The sequence below is a fragment of the Lasioglossum baleicum genome, chromosome 16 (assembly GCF_051020765.1).
Source record: "Lasioglossum baleicum chromosome 16, iyLasBale1, whole genome shotgun sequence".
NCBI lineage: Eukaryota > Metazoa > Arthropoda > Insecta > Hymenoptera > Halictidae > Lasioglossum > Lasioglossum baleicum.
In genome coordinates, this window is record NC_134944.1 from 8,496,707 (window position 1) to 8,508,828 (window position 12,122).

Sequence of the window (12,122 nt, forward strand, 5' to 3'; positions counted from 1 at the left end):
ACCTTCGAGCGAAACGCAGTGAAACCGCCGTAAAGGTACAGCTGACACGCAGGAATTTGTCCAGGACAGTGTTCTTCTAGCAGTGATCGACGCTTCTACGGAATTTCATAGAAATTCCTATGGACAAATACCTATGGGAATACGAACGAACATCATTTGACCATTCACGGGGTATTTGGCCCGGAAAGTCGGAAGAAAGTCATTTCAAAATTTCACGTAAGTCGTACTGAAGTATTTTGTCGTTTCTATTCGTGCACCCGTGAGGTACTCTGCTTCATCGAAAGCCAAGAGATGTTACAGCAAGCTTTGCGTTCTTAAACAATTAGACCATTTATTTATATGTATATAGAAAGTGGTGTATGTCCATTTTCTCTTGTTTCGAGAAGATTAAAGGTTAACATGATATGTTAATTAAAAAATTTAGGCAAATTATATGAAGTCTGGCAATGTTTCTTTTTTTTTTAATTAATACACGTTCTATACATTTCTTCGAGTCGGCCAATAGACAGTTGGCGCGCCACGACTACTGTGCCAACTCGCGTCTAGGTCGTGCTCTGATTGGTCCGTGTCTAAACAAAGCCGCGGATAACATTTTTGCAAAGGAAAGTATTGCTTCAAATGATTTCAGGAACCTCCCATTTTCCGGCTGTTGAAGGAATTTTAACTCTGTATTTATTACGAAACCATGAGCTCATAAATATCGCCAATATAGCTTTTGCCGACTTTTCGGGCCAAATACTCGTGCATCAAAACTAGAACAGAACTTCGAGCGATTAACATTGTCCACTTCGTGTAAATCAATTATGTATATCATTTGATTATATCCATGTATATCAATTATTATCATGTATATCAATTATTATATAAATAAATTATTGCGTTGTCGAAACATGTGTCTAATTTATTTCCAATTTATTTATTCCTTATCCCACCAACATTGTGACACGGCGATCAAACATCGAATCTATTCGGCTCTGCGGTAGTTCCTCCTGATCCAGCTGATCCTTTCAGAAGTCGATACAATCTTTCTCTCTCGTCTCGCTTCAGATCGTTTCCTTTTCTTTTCTTTTTCGCATTTGTTCTCATCCCTCCGCAGGTTCGTGGTAATGAAAGACCGGAGGCAGGATAAGTATTAATTACCAGCGCGCAGCGGGAAATAGTTTAAAAAGCCTGCCAGAATTAATTTCACCGCGAATAGCTCCTCGATTTAAACTCTCCAACCACCTTTTCACCGTCCCACCTTTTCTTCTTCCCCTCACCGTTCCAACTGTCGTTCCTTCTATTTACTTCTCTTCTTTGTCTCTATATCAACTCCTCCGCGTTGTTTATCTTCAATCTTCTCCCGCAATTTATTGTTTTCCTTCGTTCAGCCGATGTTCCCACCACACGGATAGGAAATATATATATATATATCCTGTCGGAAAATCCTGTCGACGGGATTTCCAATCCTTGTCGCACCGTCGCCTATTTGTCATCCGACAGTATCGATGCAAAACAGACTTACAAAATCGTACGATAGTGTTTAATTTAGGCGTTCGCTTGTTTAACGAGCGTTTTACGCGTCGTTAGTCGACGTAGAAACCTGTTGCGACGAAACGAAGTACTTGTCGGAACAGTGATTGACGTGTACTACTTCATTGCAATATTTTCTCTCTAGAAAAGATGCCGCGTTTATTTGTTTCGATTGTCGTTGAGTTGTACTACTGAACTTTTGCGCGCCACCTCCTATACTATCATGTTCTCCTGATGGAAAGTCCAATTTTCGAGATTTCCGAAAATTTTCGCCTATTATCGACCGTCTGACTTGTCGTTGACTTATACTACTGAATTTCGTGCCACCTCCTTCAATATCATGTGCTCCTAATACTTTCTCAATTTTCGAGATTTACGAGAATTTTTCGACCGTCTGACTTTTCGTTGACTTATACTACTGAATTTAGTGCCACCTCCTGTGACGTCATGTGCTCCTAATACAAAGTTCAATTTTCGAGATTTTCGAAAAATTTCCTCGAAAAATTGAGAAAGTATTAGGAGAACATGACGTCACAGGAGGTGGCACGAAATTCAGTAGTATAAGTCAATGACAAGTCAGACGGTCGAAAAATTTCGAAAATTCAGTAGTATAGCTCAACGACAAGTCAGACGGCCGAAAATTGGCGAAAATTTTCCGAAATCTCGAAAATTGAGAAAAGTATTAGGAGAACATGACGTCACAGGAGGTGGCACTAAATTCAGTAGTATAAGTCAACCATAAGTCAGACGCTCGAAAAATTTCGAAAATTCAGTAGTACAGCTCAACGACAAGTCAGACGGTCGAAAATTGGCGAAAATTTTCCGAAATCTCGAAAATTGAGAAAAGTATTAGGAGAACATGACGTCACAGGAGGTGGCACTAAATTCAGTAGTATAAGTCAACCATAAGTCAGACGCTCGAAAAATTTCGAAAATTCAGTAGTACAGCTCAACGACAAGTCAGACGGTCGAAAATTGGCGAAAATCTCGAAAATTGAACTTTGTATTAGGAGAACATGACGTCACAGGAGGTCGCACTAAATTCAGTAGTATAAGTCAACCATAAGTCAGACGCTCGAAAAATTTCGAAAATTCAGTAGTACAGCTCAACGACAAGTCAGACGGTCGAAAATTGGCGAAAATTTTCCGAAATCTCGAAAATTGAGAAAAGTATTAGGAGAACATGACGTCACAGGAGGTGGCACTAAATTCAGTAGTATAAGTCAACCATAAGTCAGACGCTCGAAAAATTTCGAAAATTCAGTAGTACAGCTCAACGACAAGTCAGACGGTCGAAAATTGGCGAAAATCTCGAAAATTGAACTTTGTATTAGGAGAACATGACGTCACAGGAGGTCGCACTAAATTCAGTAGTATAAGTCAACCATAAGTCAGACGCTCGAAAAATTTCGAAAATTCAGTAGTACAGCTCAACGACAAGTCAGACGGTCGAAAATTGGCGAAAATTTTCCGAAATCTCGAAAATTGAGAAAAGTATTAGGAGAACATGATATCGCAGGAGGTGGCACTAAATTCAGTAGTATAAGTCAACCATAAGTCAGACGGTCGAAAAATTTCGAAAATTCAGTAGTATAGCTCAACGACAAGTCGGACGGCCGAAAATTGGCGAAAATTTTCGAAAATCTCGAAAATTGAACTTTGTATTAGGAGAACATGACGTCACAGGAGGTGGCACTAAATTCAGTAGTATAAGTCAACCATAAGTCAGACGCTCGAAAAATTTCGAAAATTCAGTAGTACAGCTCAACGACAAGTCAGACGGTCGAAAATTGGCGAAAATTTTCGAAAATTGAACTTTGTATTAGGAGAACATGACGTCACAGGAGGTGGCACTAAATTCAGTAGTATAAGTCAACCATAAGTCAGACGGTCGAAAAATTTCGAAAATTCAGTAGTACAGCTCAACGACAAGTCAGACGGTCGAAAATTGGCGAAAATTTTCCGAAATCTCGAAAATTGAGAAAAGTATTAGGAGAACATGATATCGCAGGAGGTGGCACGAAATTCAGTAGTATAAGTCAACGACAAGTCAGACGGTCGAAAATTGGCGAAAATTTTCGGAAATCTTGAAAATTGGACTTTGTATTAGGAGAACATGATGTCGAAGGAGGTATTCGAATTTCAGTAGTATAAGTCAACGACAAGTCAGACGGCCGAAAATTTTCGAAAATCTCGAAAACTGAGAAAGTATTAGGAGAACATGATGTCGAAGGAGGTATTCGAATTTCAGTAGTATAAGTCAACGATAAGTCAGACGGTCGAAAAATTTCGAAAATTCAGTAGTACAGCTCAACGACAAGTCAGACGGTCGAAAATTGGCGAAAATTTTCGAAAATTGAACTTTGTGTTAGGAGAACATGACGTCACAGGAGGTGGCACTAAATTCAGTAGTATAAGTCAACCATAAGTCAGACGGTCGAAAAATTTCGAAAATTCAGTAGTACAGCTCAACGACAAGTCAGACGGTCGAAAATTGGCGAAAATTTTCCGAAATCTCGAAAATTGAGAAAAGTATTAGGAGAACATGATATCGCAGGAGGTGGCACGAAATTCAGTAGTATAAGTCAACGACAAGTCAGACGGTCGAAAATTGGCGAAAATTTTCGGAAATCTCGAAAATTGGACTTTGTATTAGGAGAACATGATGTCGAAGGAGGTATTCGAATTTCAGTAGTATAAGTCAACGACAAGTCAGACGGCCGAAAATTTTCGAAAATCTCGAAAACTGAGAAAGTATTAGGAGAACATGATGTCGAAGGAGGTATTCGAATTTCAGTAGTATAAGTCAACGACATGTCAGACGGTCGAAAATTGGCGAAAATTTTCGAAAATCCCGAGAATTGAACTTTGTATTGGGAGAACATGACGTCGAAGGAGGTATTCGAATTTCAGTAGTATAAGTCAACGACAAGTCAGAATTGCTGAATGTCTGACTTGTGATTGAATTATACCTGTAACTAGATGGGACTACTTGCTCTGTGAATACTTTACCTAATAAGCATTCGTATTCGCTTTCTACCTTATTACCCGTGATTTCCAGTGCTGTTCTACCGTTCTATATGCAGCGACGGACCTGTATACTTACCTCTGGTGCTTGTCCGACTAATTACTGACCTGTAACAAAGCTGTTGCTCAGACATCTCCCTTTCACCTACTGTCTCCATACCGGAGGCGATTGATCTTCCCTCTTGATGGGGGCTACATCTTCCCATGCGTACCTACTTGTCTCATAGACTATCGTGCGCACTTGTGCACGTCTCGAACGCAACTGAGGATGTGCAATCTCGTTCAGATGTAATACATATACAGGGTGTTCGACTTAAGGTGGGAGAAAATTTAAGGAATGGTTCTCTACATGTCAATATAAAACGAAAATGAAAAATGAGAAATTATCATCAAATGATAGATGCATACTTACCTTGGTGCGTATTACGGCGAGGTGGAAATGTTTCAAGGATTCACAAATTAATCGTTGAACGACATTGAACCTACCTACTCGTTAAAATCCACAGGGCAAATTCAAATACCCGCCCTATGGAATTATCGAGTAGAAGGGATCAATGTCTTTTCGCTTTACGATCGGCTCACAGAAATAATTGACTCGTGATCGCTGTAACCAGTGTTTTGAGCAAATTTTATTTTAAATAATAAATAAACGTGTGACTTTAATTGCAAATAATAACTAAACTTTCTATTAAATAAAAGTAACATAAATAATTCCGAAAGTGATTTATTTATTAATTCTTATCTGCAGACAGAAGATTATTTATTATTGGGATTGAGGTGGAAATAAAATAAATAGTGTTTGGTCTCCTTTTATTTCTTGTATTTTGTATACGTACAATGAACACGTGCGCGTTTTTCGTCTGCTAGAGCAACATTTTCCGGTATACTGCCAGTGGTCGGGCCAGCTGACTATAAAAAAGATACAATGTAATTTATTATTTGTCGACAGAAATAACAATTGAAATTGTATTTGTACATAACAATTAACATTATTATTTTAAATAATTCTATCTAGACTTATTATAATACGTATTATATAAGACTTATTATAATAAATAGTTATTTTTGATTTTTATTTGAATATCCAAATAACAAATAACTTGTTATTTAAATTTCTATTTAAATAAATTTATCTATTGCCCAACACTGACTCTAACATGGATACCATAAAATCATTGTGTCCGTAAATGTTGAATGATATCCTTACAAGTGCAAGTATTCACAATAATGCACATAATATGTCCACAGAAACTTTTGCTGCAAAGAACAATTCAATATCTTTTATAATAACATTACAATATTTGTTTAGAGTTGAAAAATACATTTTTCTGTTTTAAAGACATGTTTAAGAACCATCCAACAGCAATTGTGGAACAAATTTGGTATTGGGCAGTGTAATTAAATCACTATTCCTCTTCACCATGTCTTATATAACTAAACAGAGGATATATTATATAGATTATATACTAAACAGAGGATACTCTCTATACAGATCTATACATATACAAAATCTTTGTACACATCATTGGTATTGAGAAACATTGGAAATCTAGAGATGTCTCATCGTTTTGTCGCTGACTGTACATACATCTAACGATCTAACGAACGAATAAGCAGACGAGTGCCGGACATGAAAAGCGAGAAGCCCGCGAAGCAAAACCTGCCCGATGGGGGAACAGGGTACGCATGGCGAAGGTTCAGCGGGGGAAAAAAGGGGATTTAAGAGCGACAAAGTGACGGATTCCGAATTTAAAAGGCATTCACCGACAAAAGCTTTTGTTCGATAACTCTTCCGGCGCTCGGCGCTGTCATTTGAATGGAGTAGTCGATTCAATGAACATTTCATCGCTCGTTTCGTTCCGGTGTGTCTCCCGTTCTCTCGATTATTCAACGGCATTCGCCCTTTTGTCTTAGCGGCCGGATCCATCGTGTTCCTCCGTCTCGCTTCCCCGTCCGAGAACCGTCCATTGTCCTTTTAAAAAACTACCCTCTCGCCGCCTGTCCGTCCCTCTGTATCCGAGGGAACTTTGTTTCGCGCGCCGCGGATATTTTGAGGAAATAAAACGCGAAAATATCACGATTAAGGCTGACGGTCCGAATTTGACCTTGGCCGAACGCCAGTGTGGTAGTACCCTCACACACCGTTTAGAAACTGTATACGTACACGAGGTTGCAAGGGTTTCGTAGATTCCACTATACGTCTGTATAATGCACATTTGGGGCCCGTACGTAGTCACAATCGATAGATGAAAGACCCACCATTGGTGCTCTGGTCCGAAAATGGCCTACTTTTGCGTTTTCGAGACGTAATTTTCATTATTCGACAGCATGTAGCGGAATTCGACAAATATTGGACGGCGCGACAGTGCTGCCACAGTCAAGACACATACATTTTCTTAAATATCGAGAGATCTAGGGTTTCTATAGAAAAAAAACGAACCAGACCACCAATTCAGGGACACGTACAATGTCAATGCAACCTTTATTATGTTAAACTATACGCGTTTAAACAAAAATACCGAAATCTACGAATACGGTGGAACTACATCCCTAAACGGAGGGTTTCGGCACAAGTATCAGTTCCATTTTGGCATTTTTAGCTAGGAGCGCTAGTGTATTTCTGAAGTTTTACTCACTGTTTTACCGATATTTTACCGATACAGTGACTGAATCGGTAAAACATTGAGTTCCATCGTACTTCGTAGTTCGCAAACTGTGTGTTTAAACACGTATAGTTTAACATAATAAAGGTTGCATTGACATTGCATGTGTCCCTGAATATGCGGCCAGCTTCATTTTTTTTCTATAGAAAACCTAAATCTCTCGATATTTAAGAAAATGTATGTGTCTTGACTGTGGCAGCACTGTCGCGCCGTCCAATATTTGTCGAACTCCGCTACATGCTGCCGTATAATGAAAATTACGCCTCGAAAACGCAAAAGTAGGCCATTTTTGAAGCTGACCGCAATTGGTGGGTCTTTTATCTATCGATTGTGACTACGTAGGGGCCTCAAATGTTTGAAAAGTGCGGAACCCTTGCAACCTCGTGTACGTACACAATGTCTAGCGTTGTGTGAGGGTACCACCACACTGGCGCTCGACCAAGGTCAAATTCGGAACGCGATGGACGTCTGTCCGTCTGTTCGCCGGGAGAGGTGCGCGTCTCGTTAAAACTTCTGTTCGACTCTCGAACCCTCGAGGACGTCGTCCCCCGACCCCCGTCTGTCCCTTCCGGGGACATTTGTACTTGGAATTGCACCGAACCAATTGGCTGCGATCGATATATACCCGTCTTTGTGGAAATCGTCGGATCTCCGTCGGCCGCGAACCAGCACAAACGACTGATTAAAATTCCTCGGATTTGTGTCCGGACTCCGTAACCGAATCGCTCGGCGCGGGAGAAACTACCATACCTTCAACCATTCATGTGTGTTGGCAATTATTCGGGTTACTGGTGGTCGGACACCTTTTCTCTCGAACCTTTTCGAGAGTTTTACCTGGAACGTTTCAGTCACAATTTTTTTGGAAATTTCCAAGGAGGAGCAATACCTTATCGTAATCTCTAGAACAGTGGTGGCGAATCTATGAAGGCTTTGTAAGGGACCCACGCGTTTATTGTAATATTGACCTGCAAAAGTTAAAGTTGTAAATAGACTGCGGATTTTATGCATTTATGACAAGAATGACTACGTACAATTTAAAGCAGTGGACGTGTAAAAAATATTTAAGTACATCAATGTGCGTTCGTTTCAGCTAAACAGAATAATTAAAACAAGAATACAATTTTTATTAGGTTCCCGTGTCCTGCAATCGATGCAAACATCTTTTGTTTTGCATAAAGATCCGCAGTTTAGTTATAAATCAAAAAGGAAACTGAAACCTTTTCTTGATTACTTCAAAAGTGAGAACCGAAAAGATTCAACTGTCAACTTTATCTTTTGACAAAATGTTTGATGTTTCCAAATAATTGGCATCCTTCGCCCCCCCCCCCCCCCCTTCTAATTTAAGCCACTGACTTATGACCAGAGCTGGGGAAAATAGTATTTTGAATAGTGAATAGTAAATATAATCCCATCTATTTTACCTTGCCTGTACAACTTTGAAAATAAAATATTTTATTTGATGCAGTAATTTTTGAAAATAGTATTTGAAAAAAGTATTTTATTTTAAGAATATTGAAAATATTTGAACTTTGTCTTTATTTCTAATGTTAATTTTAAATATTATTGCCCAAAATAATAAGATGATAAACTATATTTATCAACAAACCTGAGTAGGCACAAATTATTGCTAAAAGAAGAAATATTAAATAAGTAATGCGATTTCTGAAAGTATTAGGGGTATAACAATGCAAAAAATAAAATATTCTATTTTGTGTTTCAGATTATTAAAATAGAAATGATTTATTTTGTGGATGAAATTGTTCAAATAGAAATATTTTATTTCGAGGCTCAGATTGTTCAAATACATAGAAGTATTTTATTTCGAGATTCAGATTGTTCAAATAGAAATATTTTATTTCGAGGTGTTCAGCTTGTTCAAATAAAATACTATTTTCTTTGAGCAAAATAAAATCTAATAAAATTTCAAGTCTCTAGCTCATCGGGAGGTTGTTTTAAAATCAATTGCAACATTTGTACCGAACAAACCGACAGACAGACAAGAAAGCGAGCTAATAAAAACGTGGTAAAATATTAAATAGTATTTCAAATATATTTTTCGCCAAATAATGCCCAGCTCTGCTTTGAAGCTCAAAAAGATAGCTATCCAAAAAGGTAGATACCCGTCTACGATAAACGCAAACGAATCCACCCGAGACTTTTGCGTTTACAGAGGATTTGCTGTATCCCTAACAGTCCAACAGACCAATATTGCAACTAGGGCTCAACAAAAAATGCCAACCATAAATGCTACTGCAGATAACTCCCTTTCCCCTTCTCCTCTTTCGATAACCAGCGCAATATTTCAATTAGCCGGCATCGGATCCGCAAGCGAGCGAGCTGGCACTCGCGCGATTAAGCGAAACCGTACACAGAGAGATCCGCATTTAATAATTCCGTCGGCCAACGATGTAAAATTAGCCCGATAATTGTCGCGGAATGATAGCGGCGCGTGTCGCTCGATAATTTTCCTCGATCGTGCACACGCTCCGTGGGAATCCGGCTTATGAGCAATAATTGATGCAGCGAATAATCCTTATCGCTTCGTTTCGAAATCCGTGTGTCCTCCACCCCGCCACCGGTACGATCCACCGGTCCGGCACCGGGTCACGAAGTTCAAACGCGTAAACGTTTAATCATGCTCGGCGCTTTGTCGTCGGTGGACATTGTTTGCCAGGGGACTCCCTTTCTTCTCCGAGTGGTGAATCGCAAGGAGAAACATCTCTCCCGTATCCCTCGGGGAAAGGATAAGCGACGATTTCTACCTGATCGCTTTAGGCTACCAGAGTTCTGCTGAAAATCGTCGGTCCGTTCCGTGTGTTGGCGCCAACCCGTTCTTTGAGGATTCACTCTCTAGCAGCCCCTTCCAACTAGCTCGCGGCGGGCGCTCGCCCATGGCTTTGGGCAATGTGACGTCACGCAATGGGGTATTTCGGCCGACGAGTCGGAAAATGGTCGATTTCGAAATTTTGCGGTAGTCGTGCAATTTTTGCTGTTGACGTAGTTACAGGTCTGAAGAATAAGGCTTCAGTATTGTTTTGCTTATTTTGTCACGTCCGGTGGTTCAGCCATTATTAATAACACTGTCCAACAGCCAAAAAGTATATCGATTCCCACTATGCGATTCTTACTTTTTTTTCATTTTTTTCCCAAGATAAAAGTCTGCTCTATCGCGTGGTACAGTTCGATTTTCCGCTGGACCCTAATCTTTTGAGATAAATTGAAAAATATCCTCAAAAAATTGGTGCAAAAGTGGCGTCTCTCCGTCTTTAATCATTGTTTAAACATGTTTAAGCAATCATAACGTATCAATATTGCATATCATTGTATTCGGGAAAGTCTACAGAATCTTTTGCTGTAAAGAACAATTCAATATCTTTCATAATAACATCACAATATTTGTTGAAAAGTTGAAAAATATGGTTTTTTTTTCAAAGCCATGTTTTTCAAAAACTGTGCGTATAGGAGCAAAATTAAGGACAGATTCGGAATCGGCGCAAAAAACTCTATAAGAAGGACTCGACAGTATATTGAAAACAAATTTGGTGTTGGACAGTGTAATTTATACCAGTTGACCAGACACATGTCTTGAATTGCCGTCATTGGCCCAGCTGGAAAAGTTGTAAAAATCAATTTTCACTATTGTCTTTCACAATACCGTCTGAATTGAAAACAATTTTGAACTGTATCTAATTATTATTATACTCGTAGTATGATAGCACTATCATAAATTTCTTGTTAATCAACCAACTATAATAATTGTGGCTCCACGTTGGATATTCGTTGGCAAATTGTCACCAATTTTCGTAGTGGGCCCTATGTTGTAGATTTGTAGACAAAACCACCAACCAACTCCCATAAATCTCTGGTTGGCTCCCTGGCCAACCATAAATGCTACTAGATCTTCGCCAGAGTTGGGCAAAAATTTTATTCTAAATAAAATAATAAAGCGGGTTTTCTCCAAGTGGATTCTAAACCCACTACATTCGAAACTTTTATTTGAATACAATTTTTCCCCAACTCTTCACGCAGCGAAAGAGATCCTCTGATCAAGGGATCAATTTATACATCGTTATCATTGAATTGCTTCGCGCGCGCGAGATCGTGACCGTATCCTCGAGGGAGAAGTTCGTGGTCCTCGAGAGCTGGATCTTTATTCAGCGAAAAAGATCCCGATGGAGAGAATCCCATGCAGCCGGAGTGGATCAAGCGTAATCCTCCGGACCGCTAGCGGATCCTGGATCACGCGACGATCCCAACTATATCCGACTCGTTCCGAGATTATTTTCGAACGGCGAAAACAATAATAGCCGAGTTACGATTCCGGTCATACGTGCCGCGTTTCGCGTTGGAATCGGGAGCTGGGATCCTTTACGAGGACGTCGAAGAGCATCTCGTACGGTTCCCATTGGTCCACTGGAAACTACTCCTCGATGGCTCGTATTTCCGAGGAGTCCAGACGAGGCGAGGCGTCCTCGCCATCGATCCGACGAAGAACCCAAGCCAGACGACGGGGAGCCGTAATGTCGTTACGCTCCGCCACTGCATCCTACGTCGACGACAACACCAGATCGCGCACCACTCGCCAACCAAATCTGTAAATTTACGATCATGTCTGCTTAATAAAGACCGAACTTCGACCGAAGAGTCGCTGTTAGTTTCATTCCGTCACGCTTCTTTTATCACTCCCTTCATCTTTCCTTCTCAAAGTCGGCAAAAGTGGGAAGCTCACTCTTGTAGACAGCGAGGGGATCGATGGACGACGGAACCAGAGTTGGGCATTAATCAATTTAAATTTTGAACCCTTTGCACTCGAAGCAATGTCACAGGGTGACATAAAAAGTGACTTAAAAGGTTTTTTTTATATATATTTTTATTTTGTACCTTTTAGTATTTTTTAAATGAAACGCAAGATTATAGTAA

The 12,122-nt window shown here is 39.8% G+C and overlaps 1 protein-coding gene across 2 annotated transcripts in view; it reads left to right on the top strand.

Moving 5' to 3' along the window:
- Positions 1–12,122, top strand: part of Cow (Proteoglycan Cow) — a 258,438-nt gene that overhangs the window by 236,050 nt on the left and 10,266 nt on the right. The window lies entirely within an intron of this gene.